The 21,515-nt window shown below is 39.3% G+C and overlaps 1 protein-coding gene across 2 annotated transcripts in view; it reads right to left on the reverse strand.

The window, feature by feature from the left end:
- Nucleotides 1-21,515, reverse strand: part of casz1 (castor zinc finger 1) — a 176,772-nt gene that overhangs the window by 118,073 nt on the left and 37,184 nt on the right. The gene's annotated exons all lie outside the window — the stretch shown is intronic.

Consider the following 21,515-nt stretch of genomic DNA (forward strand, 5'->3'; position numbering starts at 1 on the left):
TTTCATGGAGAACACTGTGGGAGCTGTGATAAGGTTGGTGACACAACCAAGACAGACACTGCAAATATGTGGAAACTCTACGGTGCAATTCACAAAGCCTTCACTATGCATGGTCAGTTTGACAAGAGGAAAGTACAAAAGATCATTTAAATATAGAAAATTTGAATTACACACCGAAATCTTGCCCCTTGATATTATACTATTTGATGCTTTTTGGATTGTGTCCAATTTCATAATTATATTTCAGCAATTAAAAAAAGAGTATCTTTACAAAACGCAAAGTGGCCTCTTGGTCAGATTATCATATTTGCAGTCCCCTTAAAGGAGTTCTCCATCAATTCGGCATCGCTCTCCTATAACACTGTCAGAATCTGGATGGACAGTTTAAAATTACATACATAAAAATCGATGCAGCAGAACCAGAGATATGGTATTTCTCATTCCACGCATTCTTCCTTGTCAAAACCGGGCGCCAACATTATTCACAAGGCGACTTGACTCTATTCACTCGACTGTACAGATTTGGGTGTGTTATGCTAATAAAGCGGCTAATGTAGCCTTGAGCCGCTAGCCTTAAGCAGAGACAAGGAGCGGACTACAGAGTTACAGAGAAGACAAATATCAATCACATCCCATCTTAAAATTGTTTGCACAGTCCCACCAACAACTAAAATTATAAACAGCTAACAAAGAATGGTTAACAACACCTTAAATTTAAAAAGTGTTAAATTTGTGGGGATATGAAACAGAAAGGAGAGCAAGTCTTAACATCCATGAAAACGTGACCAGCAAATGTTTTGTTTAGTAATTATTCTGTCCACGATAAAACTGACAAAAAACTCAAATAATCCATATCTGCATAACCGTAATGGGTGGCATCAACTGTATATGCCATCTGCACATGTATGTACATGTTCGCCTATGTAGACACCCAATGAAGTACAAACAGAACCGAGTATGCTGCATGCACACCATTTTGGATAGTATCTGAGCTTTAACTGACTCATTATGAAAGTAACTGTGAATACAGACTTTTATCCAAGTAAATGACAGCACAAAGTAAAACACCTGCACAATAAATCAGCAACAATTACGTGTTGCACTAAAAGCAAAAATTTTACTGTAAGAGCTTGCTCACACAGATGCCAAGTGACTTTACGGATTTGATATAAAGTATTCTATATTAAACGCAATTCCAGTGATCAGTGGGAACACAGCTGGAACAGAAGCACATTCATCCATTTTTTCCTTACAAATGATGTGAAAATGGCCCATTATGGCAAGGAACAAAGAGGATAGGCCCCATGTTAGAGCCAACCCCTCATTGATGCCCTGGTGACTCGGCCAGCCACTCTCCCAAGGCCTACTCCTTGATTAAATGCATAATCCACTACTCCCCATCCCCAATGATTTAGTGTGCCTTTAAATCAGCTTGCGCACACATAAAAACCTCAAATAAAAATCACCAAGAAAAACCATTGCACTCTAACTGTTCTATTAAAATGATACCCAGCCCAGCCTTTCTTCTCTGCAATACCGTTTATTCCACATGAATGCATATCTTCATTTTTTTTCATAGGTATGCATATAAAATATTTAAAGTTTAAAATGTCACCGTTGAAACATCAAATGCAGGAGTCTCTCATTAATCAGCAAGGATGGAGGTTCTCTTTTAAGGTTATAACCCTTTGAAAGAGCAAAAATTACATTTTTGACCTTGAAGATGAGACAAACTCATAAACGTAAAATAATTTGCAGTTTAAAGGGGAAAGAGATATCGGTTACCTCAGCCAGCAGTGCTCTGGGTTGTCAGGGGGAGACCAAACAAGTCTCATTTTCATATTTACATCCAAGCTGTTGAGATTAATTTGAAATCACATCAAGAAAAAAAAAAGAAACAAAACTCAGAGAAAACATCAAAAGGAGCAACTGTCAAACTTTCAAATCCATGGAGCCCTAGCTATCTCCAACGTGTGAAACGCAGACTTTTTTCTTGCAGTTTTATTAAATGGTGCATGACATTTTCATTACTCAAGTAAATTAAATTGACTAATTTTCTTACAAGACCTGTACGTCTGCTATTTTAGGGAGGTGCACAGAAGAGAGCAATTGTTTCAACACCTACACAAAAGAAATGCAAACGGGGATGTGCTCTCTGAAGAAAAGTGATTTCAAAGCCTTACAGGAAATTTGTTCTTTAATGAGGGAATTTAGTTTTGATCTTTTCCTTAAAATTGGGTTTTGATTTTATGTCAAAGTGCTGATTCCTGTTCATCCACAACAAAACAACATTAACACATTCATGCACAGTATTCACAACATAAATTAAGAGCTTTCATTCTTCAGTAGTTTGGTACATCTGATTATACCCATAGGATGTTGACATTTTTATACATATTTATATAAATTGCCACTGATGTTTATCAGAGACCCCAGGACATAATGAGACTGGTAAATAAGAGTGACCCATGGACTGAAATTAGTTTATGCTTGAATTTAATTCATGCTCATAACAAATATTTATTAAATGACAAACTTCAAAGACCCATCTTCAAGCTATTTTATTCAGCTTTGGTTGTGTTAATCTTGGGAGAACTAAACAGTCCAACATTTCTCTTAAATATGGTCTCTGAGCGGTAAACATCCAAACACACACACACTTATTTCAAAAAGCATTTAAAGGGAAAATCATGAAAAACACCTTGATGCACGATTAGAGAGAGACAGGTCCACACAAGTATAAAAGATTCAGTCGAGAAAGAGTGAAGCTTTGCTCAGACACTGTGAGGATGACTGAGGAAAATATGGAGTCAGCCAGGACCTCGACATTGCCCCTCCTCTGGAGATGAAAAGGCTGATTACCTTCACCTCTCAGGGGTGTAAGCCACATGGCTGACAACATCATTGGAAAATAGACTACTGAGCTCCTTTGGGCCCTATAACAGCTTACATTTAATGTGGGGGGGGAAATTCACACTAAAAAGGAGGTGACACCACAGCCATACTCTCATAGTGTTGAATACATTATGAAGGAAACCACTTATTTCTTGTTGTTGGTTGTAAAGCATTAATGGGTGAAAAAGGATAAAAACACAGAGTAGGAAATTAACTGGCTGGTGTTGTAGGAGTTAAAAAGCGTAGTTGGAATAACGCAGATGGTTCTCTGTTACTAATGACAAGCTGCGTTCCTGTTCAGTGTTCAACAGTGTATCTGGATGAGTTCTCCTTATAGAAACAAAATAATACATCGCATGCTAGAGGAATTCTGTAATATTTTGGTAGAACTGCTGTGGTTGATTCACAATTCAATTTACATCTCCTGCCGTGCTCTGGAATTACCTGCGTTGTATAATGTACCTCTGAAAGCTTCCGAAAAGACACTTTTGGTGATTTCAAAAGGGACTTTTGCTTAATTCTGAACATAACAGTTTCCCTTTAGAGATGGTATGTGAAGAAGTTGAAGCTATAAAAATAATCTAAACCAAGTTAGTAATTGTTTTTTTATGTTTTCCACGGTGTCTCAGTGACCATTTTTGAGTGCCATTGGCTAAAAAAAATGGCAATTCCTAAATGATACTACCACATACCACTAATCCTTTGATGAATAAGCTGAAACCCTCTGTGTGACCTCTGTGTTCGTCAACAGCAACCACAATTTAGTGGCTGCCTGAACTCTATTTCAAAGGTTACTGAATTAACTTAAAATTACTAACAATGCTATTAAAATGCTGAGCTCTTCTATTGTGGCTGTAAATTAATTTAAAATTCTGAAATATTCTCAGACTTGTTGGGGGGGAAATAAAAAAAAAAGAATGGCAGAAGTGGGGCTTTCTCAACGCTTTTGGCTTGGCAAATGCTTGTCTTGAATGATGAGAAAAAGAAATTGGGCTTAACTAGAAACATATGGTATTCCACTGGAGAGGAAGCCTTCGTAAGAGGATCATGGCTGTGTAATAAACAGAGACAGGAAAAGGGCACGTGTGGCGGTTTGGGTGGATGAGGAGTTTTTCTAAGGCGAGATGGAGCCAAAGTCTTTTTTGAAAGGCGCAGTGGTATCAACTCAACCTCTCTTGATCAGAGCACTGAAAGCTGAAGCAACAGAACACAAACATGACGCATAGACACACACACACACACAGTCATCCATAGAAAAGGCCGCGGAGTGACAAAAGTGAGTTTCTCATAATGCCGTATTTCTTATTTGCCCTTTATGTCTGTAATTATCAGCATCAGACTGGATGCCCTTGTTGTACCCTGTGTAATTTTGTAATTATAATTAGGATTTCTTGATCTTGTCTCTTCTCTTCTTGATACGATTGCTGAAAGGAAATGTGTCCAAGTTTAATCATTGCACCCCTGATAAAGAATCACACAGTGCCTTTTTGTGCCATATGTTTACAAGCGAGTTTGACCGTTTTTCCATCATTACGTCATACCAAAACCTCAAAAACAGAAATACAAAGTCCAAATCAGTGTTGATTGATAAAGCTTATTTTTGGATTCTAGCTCTGTTGGTTTTTTCCTTAGCTATCATATCATGACAATTATTACACACTATATCGACATGAATTTCACAACAAACTGCCAGAGGTAAAGCAGTAACCAGGGTCTCTTATGGGCTTTTAGCTTGCTGGTGTCTAGTTTGTATGTACTCTGCACTGGGGCATATGTCTGTGCTGTAATCACAACAACAATCTTTTACAGATTGCCCATAATTAGAAAAGCTCCTCTCCAAACCAGCTCCATGTTAAGAGCATGATTGCAGCCAAATTGAGCAGTAATTTGTACGATGTGGACGTGGGTGCTGTGTGAGGGGAGAAGTCTGATGGTTTAATGCCACTTTTATCAGGCCTGGTTAGCTTGCCTCAGTCAAACTGAGCACATGGACCTTTGGATCAGAATAGTAAAAGAGCCTCTGTGTTACATCACGGTGCAACAGACATCAAGCTCATTAAAAAAAGGGGGGGAAACAGGCAGAAACAGTATACAGGTTTTCTGTCCTAAATAACCCCAGGAGACCCATCATGGATGCTAATGGAATCACTTGCCCGACTATTATACAAAAACCTAAACATCACCTGGCTGTCTGTGTGTGAACAACAGATGCACTCATTATTATTCCACAAAGCCTATCAAGGCCATGCTACTGAAAGGTCCAATAAAGACCGTCCTGTTACTGTACCACAGGCAGAGCAATTATTCTCTACTGCGATGCGGATACCAACTGTGCAACTTTATTGTAACCTCTCTTACAGTTACAGTCCACCTTTTTCACAGCAGCTTATTGGAAAGGACACAACATCCAGATTGATTTCTTTTTGCTGAACGATTCTGGATAAAATTTGAATCACAGTTTTCTTGTGCAGTGTTAAGATGACCGTCTTCTGTTACCCGGCTTGGGAAAACCATTTTTTAAATAAAACTATTGCAATGAATTTGTAAACTCCTTGTGTATATATGAGAGCTTGTTCATGTTGCTTCTTCATACCATATTTTGTGATGATGTTTCAGATGGTTTTATAAATTTGTGGTGTTGTCATTAATGTGATCTTTCTTTATCTGGTCCAAGCACAATGTTTTAGTCCAAACTTGCTTCAGATTAATTTATTTCCTTTCCTATTTATTTCTTCGCTCTCACTGGCCATTTTCTCTTTATTCTAACTCAAACCTTTTCTTCCACAATTCTTTTGTTGTTTTCTATTGTTTCTTCCCCTCTACCAGTAAACTTGTTTGGCAGAGTGCTCGTCTGGTAGGAGTCACTTTTCCAATCTACAAATAAAATAGAAACGCTGTCAAAACGAAACGCTGTCAAAACAATGAGATTGCATGGAAGTTTAATGTAATTAATCAGGAAGCCATTGTTTTTGTACCAGTGACTAAGAGACTAGTCAACAGAAATGAGAGAACAGATGCCACAGTTAAACTTTAACAAAAGAACACATTGTAAATGTGTTGCTGGTCCACCCAGTCAATAAACTAATGAGCATAAATCTACCATTTTTTTTGACAGTCTTACAATATCATAGACTGTAAAGTCACAAATAGGAAAAAGACACATAAAAGAGCTGATCATGTCAAAGATAATGTGAACAAAGCTTGACCTTTACAGTATGTGTACACCTGTGACAGAAGTATGTTTTTATGAGGCTACATCCTACTATACATTTTGTGAATAAAGGCACACATTGCATAACTCATTCAAAACTACAAAGCCTTTAGTGAAACACCAGTATATAAAACTAGAAAACCCTCACACAGAGTGGAAAGAGTTGGGCTCTATCAGCAAAGGTGTGAGAGAATGTCTCTTTCACCCACAATAATTACTGCTGCCAATCCAGAGTGATTTTATAATTCCAAAATCCTGACACTTCACAAAGACTCTATAATTGCATTAGGATGGCCTTTCACACTTCAAAGGTCTATTAATTATTTTTCCTAGGACCTGTCCTGAAATATATCTCTTTTTTCCCCACCGAAAGCCACCTCATGAGAAGATGTGGAATTTTTCATGAAAACACGAAAAATATCCACTTGAGATGACCACTTACTCTCCTGTCCTTTCTGCCCTCAAAAACATCCCAGAATAGAGCCATGATTTGGTGCTAAATACACAGCGAAGCCTAAAGAATTTCAGAAATGGATCGAGAGAGGACAGTTTAAAGTGCAAGAGACACATTTAAGGGGAGTAAAAGGTGGAAACATCAACTTTCAACTGCAGTATGAAACCTGATGAGCACTTTGCCTGCCAAAGTTCTCTGTATCACTCTGGCCCGCTGTAGTAGTCTGAGGTATTCTGGTGTCGATTAATGGTGGACAAACTGAGCATTTTTGGCTCAGATAACTTTCTTGGCTTTCTTCACCTTTCAGCATCACTACAGATCAGAACCACATTTCAGACAGCCAAATAATTATGGATTACTTCATATTTTAACACGTGTTGTTAGAGTCAAGGGTATGTGTTTGAGTCAGAGTGCACCATTGAAAAGATACAACAATGATAGGCACAGGTTCAAGCTGCTATAGACAGCACCTTAGCTGTATAACTGGCTAGTGGCTAGAAACCAGTGGTAGCGCTGCTTTCCTTAACGATAGAAACAACAGCTGCTGGAAGGCAACGGGTAGAGCGAGCTAGTAGTACCTGTGCTCCAATTTCCTATTAATGCCAACTTAAACACAAACAAGTTGTTGACAAGTTTCACTGGACTGTTTTTTAAATCTTTCTGCAGATACAGGAAAATGAACCAAAAGAAACAGGGGCAGCTGATGACTGAAAAGTGTTTCTATAACCTGAAGCAGAAGACGAGATGAAATGAAAAATGCCATTTTAACCCTTTAAGATCACATCCCCGGTCATATTGTGCACCTATTTAACAATATATGCCAAAAAATACAAAAAAATCAATTTCTTTGTACTCTTATATCAAAATCCAATCATGTTTTCTTCCTATAAAACAAAATATGATGTGTGCTTATGTAGGCTTGAACCAACCCATTTCAACCAATAATATGACATCCACCCATCACTCAGTCTTCAACTTTTAGCGGCAGAGAGCTAGGATTCGTTATGACTCGCCCACTTCTCAACACTCAAATCAAATTCCTCACAACGTTATGTCCCACCTGTTTATCCTGTTTCACTCAAAAATACATCACAATGTGGAAGTTAGATACTCTCAAAATGCCGTTTCATCTGGACTTTGAATGCAGCAAGTGGAGTCGCTAACAGTCGCTGGCTGCTACATAGGGAAGTTTGTTCTTTTGCCTGCTTCTCCAAAACTGTGCAAAATGTGCCATTGTTCATTTGGCACATTGTAACAACACATGCAATACCTACAGTGTGTGTTTGCCCATTTGTCAGGCAAACATAAACTTGCTTTTAGTCAGAACATGTGACAGACAGCTTATCTTACAGCCAGGCACCCAAACTGGCCCGGTATGAGGGTTTGCCATTGAAAGCATAACACGCGATGTATCCTGGTTCATGTACTGCAGGACCTGTAAAACAGCTTCTCTGTGTAAAAGAAAACCAACGTCTTTATCATTATGAATAGCAACGAGTGGTAACAGCTTTAATTCATAATCAACCACAAGCACAGACTGAATGTCCACACAGTTAGTGGCAACATTTTTCTTTAAACATACATTTATGATGTTACCATTACATTGTTTCATACAATATCACATATAATATATTATATATTATTGACATTCATTTATTTATTATGAATATATACATGTTAATTCAACAAGTAATATTCCACTAAACCATCTCATGGAACGTTTGAGAGATCAAATACAAAACTTGATTTTGTTTTACTGAAGCAGGTGCAACAGGTGTGAATCCTCTTTGAATCATCGTATTAAATAAAACCACTCAACCATAAAATTTAATGTTTGTATGCAAACACAGCCTCCATGTCCTTTACAAAGTAAGCTCCATCCAAACTGTGAGAATCTGTCTGTTTGCCCCCATTTGACCAGTTTTGAGCTCTCGGTCTCTGCTGGGTGCTAAATAAATAACTGAAATATTGTTGTTTTAACTTTTCTTTTATGAACTACGTGTTTGCAAAGATGGGTGCTGAGTGATCTTCACCACCACTGGGGACTTCAAACCAGTTAAAACCTTTATTCCCTCCCTGTTTTAGACATGTGGTTTCACCTGTCAACAGCAAAATGCAAATGATCTTTTTGGATGGATTTTACCCTTCAGGTGTTTGTGAATAAAGACTTACAGCATAGCGTCCATTCACTGAACTGGAAGTCTAATGACATCATTCTGAAGTAAAGTTCTGCATACTGCTTTCTAGCCAAGTGACAGCTTCAGATTGGCTCACTTAAGAAAATTGATGAGATCCATTGCCAAAATGGTGCCCTTGACAGACATTGAAATGATGACAAGCGTTAAGTTTTATGAGATGTAGTTGACTCCAACATAACCATACTACAAGCTCTGATCAACTAGTCAACCCATATGGCATCCACTCAAACTGCAGACATCTTTTTCTCTATCATACACATTCAGTTTTAAATCCAGCCTATCTTCAATTAAAAAGCGAGACTACTTTGCTACAAGTTGGTTGTCCATACACAGTAACTTTCACAAAGAATCACAAATAAGGATGCTAAAAGGAATCTAAAAGAGAAAACACTCGTCTATTTGGTTCAAAACTTCAGCTGCCTGATTGTTTTAGATACACAAGTACCGCACATTTGGGATTTAAGAGGAAGACTGAGTGGCGAAATAGTATTTAAATAAACAGACAAACATAAAATATTTCTGGAAGATGCTAAAATCCCTGCAGAGCACCAAAAGCATGGGGCTTAAAGATTTACTTCAGTCCTCTTATCTTTCATTACTGACGAATGTGAAAGAGAGGCAAACATATTTTAGTTTCTGCATTTCTGTTCTGATCCCAGTCCAACTCTATTAAACATTTGTGTTTCAGAGGAAGCATCAACTTCATTCTCACAGCAACTGCTTGGACTGGAAAAAAAAGAAAGAGGAAAACTGTCTCAGAAATTAAGTTCTTTAAGACCATCTTTCCCCTCTTCTGTTCTTAATAAGAGATCTGTTTCTTTTTGTTGTTTTTTTCTCATAAAGCTGTGCAACGTATGAAAGCCCTCGAATGAAAGCCAGCACAATAGCATTATGGAACAAAGGCAGGAAGGAGATTGAGGGGAAAAACAGGGGGAAAATGGCATCATCTCTAAACTTAATGAAACAGCATCCTTTCATTTTTTCTAGTAATTATAATAAAGATGGAAAAACATAATAAACGTCTCCCTTCCCCCACCTGCTAACAGTAATTATAATAGACTCAACAATAAATGGTAAAGCAGCACAGAGCTGCATCTTGGGAATTCTCAGGGGTCTGTGGATTAGCTTGAAAAGCCTGAATGATTAAAATACACTAATTAAAATTTTGTGTTCCTTGGTAACTCGTCTTCCAGGGCCCCTTGTGCTGGCAAAATGGGAATAAATGCGACAAAAGCAAATACTCTTTTGGACCTGAATAAATAAACAAGTCTAATCAACTTAGTGTTTTTACAGAGCGAGTTACATAAAAACTTCCTTGATGACCTTTCCTCACACTCGTACTTTGCATCTACCAGGACAATGGCAAGAATATTTTGACTATGTTGTTTTAATCAAGCGAGACTTGCCAAACATACCAGACAGGTTAGATGTCCTATTATGCTGCTTTTGATTAGGCAGTTCAGCCTCATTGTCGCTAATTGTTATTAAGACAAAGTTTGACATCAGTGGACAAATGACTGTTAGTTTTTTATTCAAGCTGCTAACTTTGTTTCAAAATTATACAGTTCCATGTTAATGTCATCCACAAGCAACAGCCTCTAAAGCAGAATATGATACACCTTCCTGTTTTTGGAGATGATGAAATACATTAGAGATTTTAGGAGTTTCTAAGGCAAGTGCGAGCTTGTTTTATACTCTGAGGTGGAGTTAATCTATAGATAAAAGATCAAGACAGGCAGGGATCAAAACACTGGGGTTTTCAGCTACAGTTACATAGCTGCCATGTACATGTTGCCAAGTATCTATACTGGAACCAAAATCACCTCACTTGCATTTATTAGGTAATCTAAAATAGAGGGAAATTATATCAGAAGGGTGTTTTTACAGTCAAATGATTGCCTCTGCTGGGGCTTTCCCTATGGTCCTCTTCTACAAAGAGCATATGTTGAATCCATTTATATTATGCTGTCTTTGCAAATAATGTCAAACTAGTGTTTAAAGTTAACAGAGACGATATCACAAATATGAAAAAGAAATTCTCCACCTCGGTCTCTTTTCTTATGAAACACAAATGTGGCAAATCAGTGCCAATCGAAAAGACCCAGTGGTCCCAGTGGGTATTAAATAACAAATAAACTTGTTTAGACTCATTAAAAAAAAAAAAAATACAAAAAAAATACACACACACACACATGTTCATTACTACAGAGGTGAATAACTCCATCTGGCTTGAGGGGCTGCTCTTGGTAATAAACAACAATTTTCCTCACATTCCTCCCTTTGTATCGCTGCAGTAAAGAAGACGTCATGGCTCTGGATCTGTCAGTCAGTGAGGCTGTTGTGAACTCTGTCTGGTCACTGGGACTTGGCCCCATTCTGCCGGGGCTTCAAAACAGAGCTGTGCTTCAAAAACGCTGTAATCCCTGCCGGTATTACCGAAGAGGCTAAAAAGATTCAAAAAGCCTGCTTACAAATTTAATTACCTTTGCAGTTAACCAGAGCTTAGCAGCCAATGACCTGATATTTCCACTGAAGACTAGCTAAGGGGGGATGGATTGGAGACGGACGCGCCGAGTGGGCCACAGAGACTGGCAAGCGTGGCAATCCAGGGCGGCTCAGAGACATCCGGTGGGCATACTCAGTGCCAGCCAGGGCAACAACAGCACACATGTGGCCCTATCTTCTGCTGGAGTGCAAATTAGATACAGTTGATTAAAATATTGAGTCATTTCACAGTCACTGTTGGGGGAATAAAAGGAGTGTGAGTACTGAAAATGTGCTGTGATGTGTGTGAGCGTGTTTGTATGTATGAGACAGAAAATGAGAGAGAGGAAAGGGGGGCTGTGGGAGGGAGAATGACCGAGCTCTCTTAAATTTGAACAATGAACACATTTCTCATTTATATAGATTCCCTTTGACAAATATGCCCTTTCCCAAAGGACAACTTGGAAACACCTCTACTTGCAATAGCAGAGAATTCTCAGCAATCAATCAGTTTACTTCACAACAGTATAACAAGTGTTTCAGAGAGCAGCATGCAGCGTTGTATACTTGTGTTCACGAGCAGCATGTTCCACAGGCCCTGTTTAACACCCCTTGCACCCCCCGCGCTTTTTTTTTTAACTCAAGTTAAAAAAAAAAAAAAAGTTCTTTGTTCATCAAAAAAAAGTGAATATGACTTGTGGTATAAAAACTTCTGCCTCGCTGCAATATAACAAAAGAAAATTAACACTTTGGGGTTGCCCTGGTAACCTAATTGCATCACAACACTGCACACAGGAGCCAAAGTAACTGAATTTTGATGAAAAGGCGGTGATAATTTACGGCATTGAGAAATTAGTTGCCGTGGCGACGCGTTAATTACATCTGAAATTAACAATGCAAGTGTAGTGAAATTAAATATAAATCATATTTTCTGCATAAATTACAGGGGTTGATTAGTGCGGGCGCCAGGAGAGAGAGGTTGAGATTCCAAGGGCCTGTCACATCCCCCTCCTCCCTTCCTCCCTCCCTCCCTCCCTCACTCCCTCCTCCCTCTCTTTCTCTCTCTCTCTCTCCCTCTCAGTCTTTCCCTCCTCCTATTCCTCAATGCCACCCCCCTCATCCTGACTGGTTCCTTTAAAGACAGGGACTGGATTATACCAGAGGACACAACTCAACCTAAGCATGTTTTCATTTTTACAATAAATAAATCAATGCAGGGCAAGTATAGCTGGCCCCGCATATTATATTGGATTTGCATGCTTGTGTCAGAGCTTGTGTGTGTGTGTGTGTGTGTTTTTGCAGGAACATGTGCACATTTGGTATATAGCTGTATGTGTGCAATTTGAATAGTGAGATTTATATTTTGTGTAAGAGGGATGGGTGTGTGTGTGTGTGTGGACCAGGTATTCCTGCTTTTTGTGCCTTACGGGGACAAAAAGCAAGTCCCATTAACGTAAATCATTAATTTTAGGGTGAAGACTTGGTTTAAGGTTAAGGTTAGTTTAGGGTCATTTTAAGGTTAGGGTAAGTCTTCAGGAAATGAATGTAAGTCAATGTAATGTCCTCTGAAGTGTGTGTGCGTGTGTGTGTGTGTGTATGTTTGATTGATTGAGGGGTCAGTTAGGCAATTCAGCACTTTTAGCGTCCAATTTAAACTCCCTACACTCATGTTCCACATGAGAAGAACTTTCACCGACTGTGATGCATCTCTGTTAAGTGCTGCATAATGCATTTATAAGTGCCACAAGAAAATCTATTATCAGTCACACCCAGTCTTATTAACACTATGCTCAGTGCACAGTAATGATCAAATTTAAATTATTGAAATCCAAGCCTTTTAAACTCCAAAAAGGTGTGCGAGGTGAGTACACATGAAGTACTGTATGTCTAGTGCAGAGCACATCTACAGTGTCTCCACAAGCAATATTTACTCTTGTGTGTGTGTGTGTGTATGGAGGAGTATGTGTGTCTGTGGGTGTTAAACTGTTTATCTGAGGCTTGTGTAGGTCTAGGAAAGACAGAAGAGGGGAGACAGAAAGCACAGCAGAGAGGGAAACTGAGTCTCTCCTCCCCACGATTCCTCATGTGGCCCAACTTCCCTTTAAGCATCACAAACAAGCCTCAGGAGTGATGTCAAGGAGGGAGGGAGGGTGGTGGGGCTGCTGAGCTGAGAGAGAAAGCTGAGCGCAAACACAACAGCAACAGGAACCAACTTGAGCCATCTAAATTATTCATGCACCAGATGGATACGTTTCCCCAGGATTTCACACTAAAACACTACTATTCAGCTTCCCTACGCGTTATACTCTATTCAACGGACGGCGCCAGGAATCAAGATAACTATCACTTTATCTAAATCGTTTCATGTCTGATTCATATCAACTTTGAAGAGTGGAAGCCCCTCGACACCATGATCTCACGTTTGTTCTATTCCACAGGCACAATGAAGGGGGAACATGTTCTCTTTCCTCTATCTTCAAAGACGTAGGAACTGCTATGACCTTGTCTGAAGGATATTATACAAATCAGAGGGTCCTTAGAGACGCGTGTCATGTATATCACTGACTACACCTCACCCGCTTGATGTGTGCTTGTAGGCAGCCCAAAGGTGCTGGGATTAAAAAAAAAAAAAAATTAACGTTATACCATAAATCTAAAGCGGTATTTTGTACCACTGTGCCAGCACTGCTGCTCTTTTACTTCCAACACTGACATGATACTTTCAAATCCACTTAATCTTATATTTTCTATGTCACATGAAAGTCAAATCTATTAAGTATTAAGTGACTGTCCTCCAAATAGACAAAAAGTATAAATTCAAAAATGTCACTCATTATTAGCACTATCAGTTGTGCACTTAATTTAATTTAAAATTCACTGTATTAATACACTCAACCCTGGGGGAAAAAAAGAAAAATTCTGTCACACTTTCACCTTTTCAATTTTTCCAGTTAAATCAAACTATTAATGCAGATATTAATTTGTTCAATAGGAGAGAGTTTTTGCACGATTCACCTGCGTCAGATAACAGAAACTAAATGAGGAGAAAATTAAAAGACACCACAAAGAGAGAAATTGTATAATGATGTGGGGATTTCCCATCATGCCTTAAGAGACACAGAGATTGACAAGACTAATAAATTGTTGCCCCAAATATCCGTAGCTTGAATAAAAAAATAATAAAACGTTTATTTTGACAAGTGTTTCACATTTAAAGTGTAATATTTGGGGACTATAATGCTTGAGTGTTAGAATACATTTGAGTTTTTGTGTAGTTTTACTTAAAAAAAAAAAAAAAAAAAACACAGCCTGCAGTGGGGTTTTCACTACTGAGTAAAGAGTGTAACGATACTCATATGACTCTCTCAGTTTTAGCAATCAAAATCTATTTTTTAATTATTTTTTATCCCATTGTTTGTCCCAAAATTTCAGTTTGGCAACAGTTCACTCACGTAACTATGACACTAACCACAATGGATGGGTGTTGATAGTTTAATGCCCTAGTTTCCCAGTGAACGGATTATCTTTTTGTACACTCCCATGATAAAAATTCCTAACTTCTTTCACAATGCATACTTAAATTCAAAGATATTTACAACAAGTTGATGAAGTTAACAGAGCCAAGCTTAAATATATGAAAACAATCAACAAAGCCATTCATTAAGAAGATTTCTGGCTTCTGTCAGTTGAGGATTCAGCTTTGACATGTAACTAACTTATTCAAAAACAAATATTATGTTTACAGTGTTTCTCCTGCCACAGCTATTAGTGGGATGCAAACTAATCATAAATACCTGTCAACTAATGTCCACCCCCATAATAATTACTTTGTGGTACAGTGTGTGGCAATGCACTTCCCCACCCCTGTCAACAAATTTAACTTTTAACGCTAACTGTACAGCCTCATTTCATAGAAAGTAACTTCCTGTGCTGGAACAAGAAGGTTGGGATGACCTCGGTCCCTGAGGTGCTCCTCTGCCATACTCATCCATTTGTGAATGAAGATGATGACTTTTAAAAGGACAAGACATCATTAAGAGAATAAGTAGCCTTTCCAGTGGTCTTTTTGCACCACCACCACCCTCAGCCCCCTCTGGAAGTAATTCCGATGCATTTATACAGAACTGAAAGTGCTTGAGAGTGGGAGGGGCTGCAGTTTAATGGTCCAATAATGTCTCAGGCAAAGCATAGTTGTCCTCCCAAGATGGTACAAAAAAGTAACACACTGAGACTGACCAGTATGATGATTTAAGAGGCAGTTAAAGGAGGAGTGATTACAAAAGGGACTGGCACTGGGCGTCTTGATAGCCAAACCGCAGAGGCGCATGCAGCCGTGGCATCTCCGCTCCGATTCCGTCCGGAGATCTCGGTTGCATGTCACACTGCCCCACTACCCCCATTTCCTGTCTACCTCTATACTGTCTGCTCTTAAATAAAGGTAAAAATGCCAAAGACAAATAAAGAAAAGCCCCAACTGCAAGCGCCTTTATTCTGTGAAGTATAGATCTATATAAGGTGATGCAATATAGCAGCCAGAATGAATACACTATCCGCATGGACGAATGGATTCTATCAAAATACCACATGTCAATGTGTGACACTGAAACCAGAGATGGTCAAATGACATTTATTTAAGTGGCATATCTTCTACTGTAGATAGATATTGAAAAGAAAAGAGAAAAGGTCAATAAAAACAAGTCAGATACCTCAGTATCAAGCTGTAAAGGATGCCTTTGTCATCTCTCCTCATTTGTCTTTCTCCTTGCTTCCCTCTCTTGCTCTTCCTCTCACCTTTCAGGTTACTGTCACTTGCAAAGTGCTAAAAGTCTGACAAACACAGCAGGCCTCCCAGGCATCTCAGCTTCCATCATCCTATGCTTACGTCACAGGCAGATGAGCTGCAGGCGTGGCCCGTCCAGCATCATGTGGGCCAAACCGAAAGCCTGCCGCCATTTACCTGTCACAGGAAATTGGCACCTATAGTCTCAAAATTCGGATCAATAAGCCCAATAAAATCAGTTTCATATGTGGTGAGGTTCTCCTAAATGTCACATAACCTACTGGATGAAAAAAGGCTAGACCTTCCCAACAAGTTTAAATAAACCCCGCAGGATAATGCTGGCTCTCCTGGGGGCACCAAAAGCTGATGGCTTTGAAACAGGAGGGGAGGGTATTTTCAGCGGGGCTGCCCAGCATGAGAGATCCTGTATGTCTCACAGCTGAGCTTGTTTTATTGAAAGGTTGTTTGAAAGGCCCTGAACCCAAGACATCAGTGGTCATGTTTGTTTGGCTTAAAGAGGAGCAACATTCAAAAGCTTCAGTAAAAAAGAACAGTCCAAATAGTTAAAGTACAGAAGAGAAAATGAGATGGGTTAGTCCCACAGCAACTTGGGAAAATAAGCAGGGAAGATTTGTAGAAATTAATAAAATGGCCTCAATATAGCTTCAATTACAGCCTGCTACAAATGTTCACAGCACAAGCCTAGCTTAACTGCGCTGTGCAAATAAGTGCCAAAACGGGTACTGTTATCAGGTAATGGAGTCAGAGGAAGAGAGAGGCCGTTTGTGAACTTGACACTCCCATTAGGCCCCTACTGGAAAGCACAGTATTTGATCAGGAGATGGGAATTGAGCAGAAATGAACTGAAACTAGATCCCACATGACTTATTTTCCTGTTGGCTCTCAGCTTTAGGTGTCACTCAGACTTAATAAAGCTCTCAGATTTTCATTTTATCACAGAAAATAGACTGGGCAAAAATAAAATCAGTCGGTTTTGCCTTAATGGAGCAAAGTAATGGCGAGGTGAAACTGACACAACACATTTTGTCCATAGTAATACTATCAAAATGAAAGCATATTCACTTCTGGAGTTTTCCAGGAATCAATTCAAACTGAATATTGGCCTTTTTCACAGACTTTATTTCATAATGGTTCCAACAAATACAGCACTTTGGCAATAGCCTGTCACCTCGGGTGATACCAACACAGCTATTTCACCCTATAGAGTTACAGTATTCTCTAGCTCACACTGAATCTCCCCCACCAACCTATAACTCTTATTTTATTTCCGCACTTTATACATTAGAGGTACATTACACCCATCCCAGTGGATAGGATGAGTCCACTTTTACACCCAGGTGTTACATTGCAAGGTTAGGTCATTTCGATGGCTATGACCTTTGATGGCTCCATCTTCAATGAAAATGATCTGGTGATCTCCGCATTGACATGCACACAGATGCCCTTGTGCTGTACATTCACACTATGGTGATAAGGCCAGAGCAATTCACTTGGGAGACATTATGGAAATATTCATTTGGGAATTACGAATTATAATTAGAACATAAGGCCATATTTCCATGTCTTAGGTATGATTGGGTTTACATAGTTTCACACTGACAGGGCTAAAAAACAGTCTTTACAAAAACCAGAGATTTTCCTGCATCTTTCCTGGATTATTCTTTAGAGGAGCTTACAGTTGGTATGTTTATCATTCCAGTGTTCTTTAGAGAATGTTTTGCTCTTAAAGAAGTAATTAGATCAAGTAAAGTGAGAGGAAAAATCCAACACTGAGTCCCAAGTGTTCTGGTATGCGATTAATTATTCTGAAGAAGACAGATGTTAAATTGTGTATGCCCATCAGCGCTAAGACTTTCTGAAGATTTATCATTCATGTAAATCATGAATAAAATATTTCCTTGTTGAGAGAAAATGCTACATCTGTTTGGTGCATCGTTTACTCCCGACTGCAACAAAATAAGCACACAAATCTGACCTATTAAAGCCTGTTTTTGACACAGAGTGGACATAAAGTGTGAAATTGACAACTTGCGTGATTTGCACTAAATTGCAAATCACAATTACTTCAGAGAGATTAAAAATTGTTTAACAAGTATATATTGCTTTACTATCACAACTTCATAAACTGTGCTCTGCAAATACAGAGTACTAATGATGTACAATAAATGGTAAAAAAAAAAAAATCCTTCAAAAAGCAACTCAATTGACTGTTTTTCATCTGTATGAAGTACACGTGTGCTTCTATTTTCTCCAGATGTATGAATAAATAAGTTAAAACAGTCAAGCGAGTGTGAGAGTGTCATGGGGATCACGGACGAGGCAATGGTGGTGAAGGAGGTCGAGCCACAAGCCACCGGGACGGTAGCGTCTCCAATCGCCCCTGGCGACCATCACGTTGCCATGCTCCGGAACAGACAGGCCTGCTCGCACAACAGATGGAACTAATGATGCGAAACAAAAGAGATCATTTCACCGTGGTCCTCTAGGAAGCCACAAAGAGAGGCTTGGAAGTTTGAATGATGGGACCAGGGGACTTGCATGGGGTTAGATATGGGTAGCCTTTTTTTTCCTGGATGTGCTCAGATGAATAGGGAAAAGGCCTTTGATGTTTCTTACAGAAAGCGGCACGTTAAGAAGGCAAGTATAGAAAATATGAGAAATTGTAATCAACCTTCAAGTTCTTCTGAGGATCCCCAATAGAGATGGGTTTTGTTTCTGATTTTATGGACTTTGGGGTTCCTGATAATTATCCGGTCACATATGGTTCATCAGACCTCTGATGTTAAATTCTCACGGATGAAAAATGAGGACCAAGACAGCTGTGAAACTGTAATTACAGGACTGAAATTTCAAGCTTTGGTAATAACCCTCCGTTCATATACAAACATGTTTGTAATCAGCAAATTTTACATATAATATAATATTTTATCAATGAAGTATTTGCGTCCAATTATTCACTGCTGTAGTTGATTAATCTCATCAGACGTTGGTTAAGTTTGATAGCAAAGCCTTGATATATAATTTATCTTTTACCGGAACGATTAGCTAAGATAAAATAATTGAAATGCCAAAGTTTAAGGCAAATTATCAGTTAACAGTCTGGTGAGCAAAGCAGCAAAATGTCTTATAATATATGTTATATACCATCCGTTTTTTACTCTGTGCTGGATAACAGTTATAAACAAACTGCTGTGTCCTGAACTGACAAAAACAAATCAAATTTGAGCTGAGGACATTTGCATATCCTGAGGGACAGGATTAGATTTAGAGGTCATCTCTTACGAGCCAGTACTCAGTAGACGCCAAAGTAATGTTTCTATGTCAAGTACATTCAATTGAAGCCTATGTGAGCCCAGTCTGTTTTCCAAGTCAGACAGTCAGAGAGAGGGAGCACAGCTCTCTAAATACAGTATGTGAACTGAGAGAAGCCAAACACCTTGGGATGGGATTTAACCAGGATGGAGCGGAGTGGAGCCCAATCCATGCCCATCCACACATGGAAGGGATCACTGGGAAAAGTTCAGCTCCGACACTGACACAAACAGCGGAGCAAGGCCTGTATTAGAGTCAGGTTAGCAAAGATAACACTATCAGCCTGATCCCCATGGGTACCAAATGCCGGGCCTTGCTGGCAAATAAAGCTACAGTGTCTTGACTCCTTGGCACATTAGCTCTGATTACAATGACCTTCATTATATCAGCTACCCTTATTACAACACGTAGAAGGCGTCTCTCCCCTGGGCAAAGCACAGTGGGGGAAAGAGTAAAGGAAAGCGGTGAGATTCACTAGTAAGGCTTGAGCTGTGAAAACCAGTGCTAAGACCTGTACTGTAATGTACAATTAGCACCTGTGAAAACACTCACAGGACTCAGAATTGCTGACTAGTCACATCACTTGAAGAGGGTTTGTGGACGTATCGTTACATTCAGATTTAAATAGTGCTATTTTTTTTAAAAGACCTTACTGTGTTTCACTGGGACCACTCAGAGATAACAGAACTTGAGCTGGTTCATATCTATTTGGACTTTTTCTGAAATTCAGTGATTAGAGTTAAGAGTTAATAGATTGTTTATAGAAACAGTAATTAGTTAACATTAAATAAACCTAAGACATTGAAACTGTCAAACAACATTGTCTGTACTGCTGCTTTTCACAGCAAATATAAACTCACTGCACCTTTAATGTTCTTGATTCTTTGCTCCTTTACAACAGTGTATCCAGAGAGAACAAATATTATGAATAAATATTCTTTTTTATAAGACTTCATTACTAAATAACATGCTGGACTATTCAGGGATTTACCATTCCACATCCTATGCACACACACGAGCCCTGTTTAATATGTAACAACATTGTTAACCTCAATTTCCTGCCCACTCTGCCCCTCCACAGGCCACATTGTTAGCTTGAGCGAGCTCTTGGCAAACGTTACTGCCGTGGTGGTGACTCTCATTCAGTCTGACCACCCTGCAGGCAGGGGGATTCTCTCCCACAGCCCCTGATCATCCCTCCCTCAGGCTCCTGCTGTGCATCTCACCCTCCCTCTTTGCTGGCAGGTGACTGAAAATAACAGACATTGCCCTGAGAGGGCCGCTTCACCGCATTCACTCAGCGCTGCCAACACACCCCAACACGGGATGAGCTGAACTGTGGGAGCTCTGAGGACCATCCCTTCAACCAGCAGGAGGGCTCGATGTTTGTTTTTGTGCTGAGATACAGAGGGGTAAGAGGAAGCATGCGGGTTGGGGCGAGGGGGGGCTGCAAATCAGCTTATTTTGGATTAAGAACAAATCAAGAGATTTTAAGAATTACGAGATGCGTCTCAACAGCAAGTTGAAAACAAAAACACCTGTAGAAGGCAGAGGATGGCAACCAGTGAGAGACACACACGGTATCACTGTTAGCCTCTCATTCACACATTTGTCAAAGTATAATTCCAGAAGAAGAATAGAGGATACAATAGCAATATAGCCAAGAGTGCACTTAACAAAATCAGAGTTTAAGCCATGTTGATCCCCGATGACAGTATGTTAAAAAAAGCAAATAAAATTGTAACTTAATTATAGATTTATAATGAGCCAGTGCACCACTGCCAAAAACAAGTCCCATACCAAGGCAAACAGGCACCTGCTGAATGCTCTCTGCTCATGGGTTTTCATAGCTTAATTAATCTAGGCCTTGGGGTATCATGACTCGTGCGTGCTGCTTGCGTGCATGTTTGAGACAATTAAGTTGTTCCACGAAACAAGAGGTGCAACTTCAACGAGGAGCAGAGACACCAATACTGCACATTACAGGCCCCATTTTGTGTTTTGTGAAAGTAGAGTCAATTATCCAATAATTTGTTTCCCGCCGACAGAAACAGAAAATTAATGACAACTGTGTGAAATGTTTTTTTCATAAAACTGAATTACAAATCATTTAGTTTGATCTCTCGGTGATGGTAAGCCAATCTGGCACCAATTTATACT

The sequence above is a fragment of the Thunnus albacares genome, chromosome 5 (assembly GCF_914725855.1).
Source record: "Thunnus albacares chromosome 5, fThuAlb1.1, whole genome shotgun sequence".
NCBI lineage: Eukaryota > Metazoa > Chordata > Actinopteri > Scombriformes > Scombridae > Thunnus > Thunnus albacares.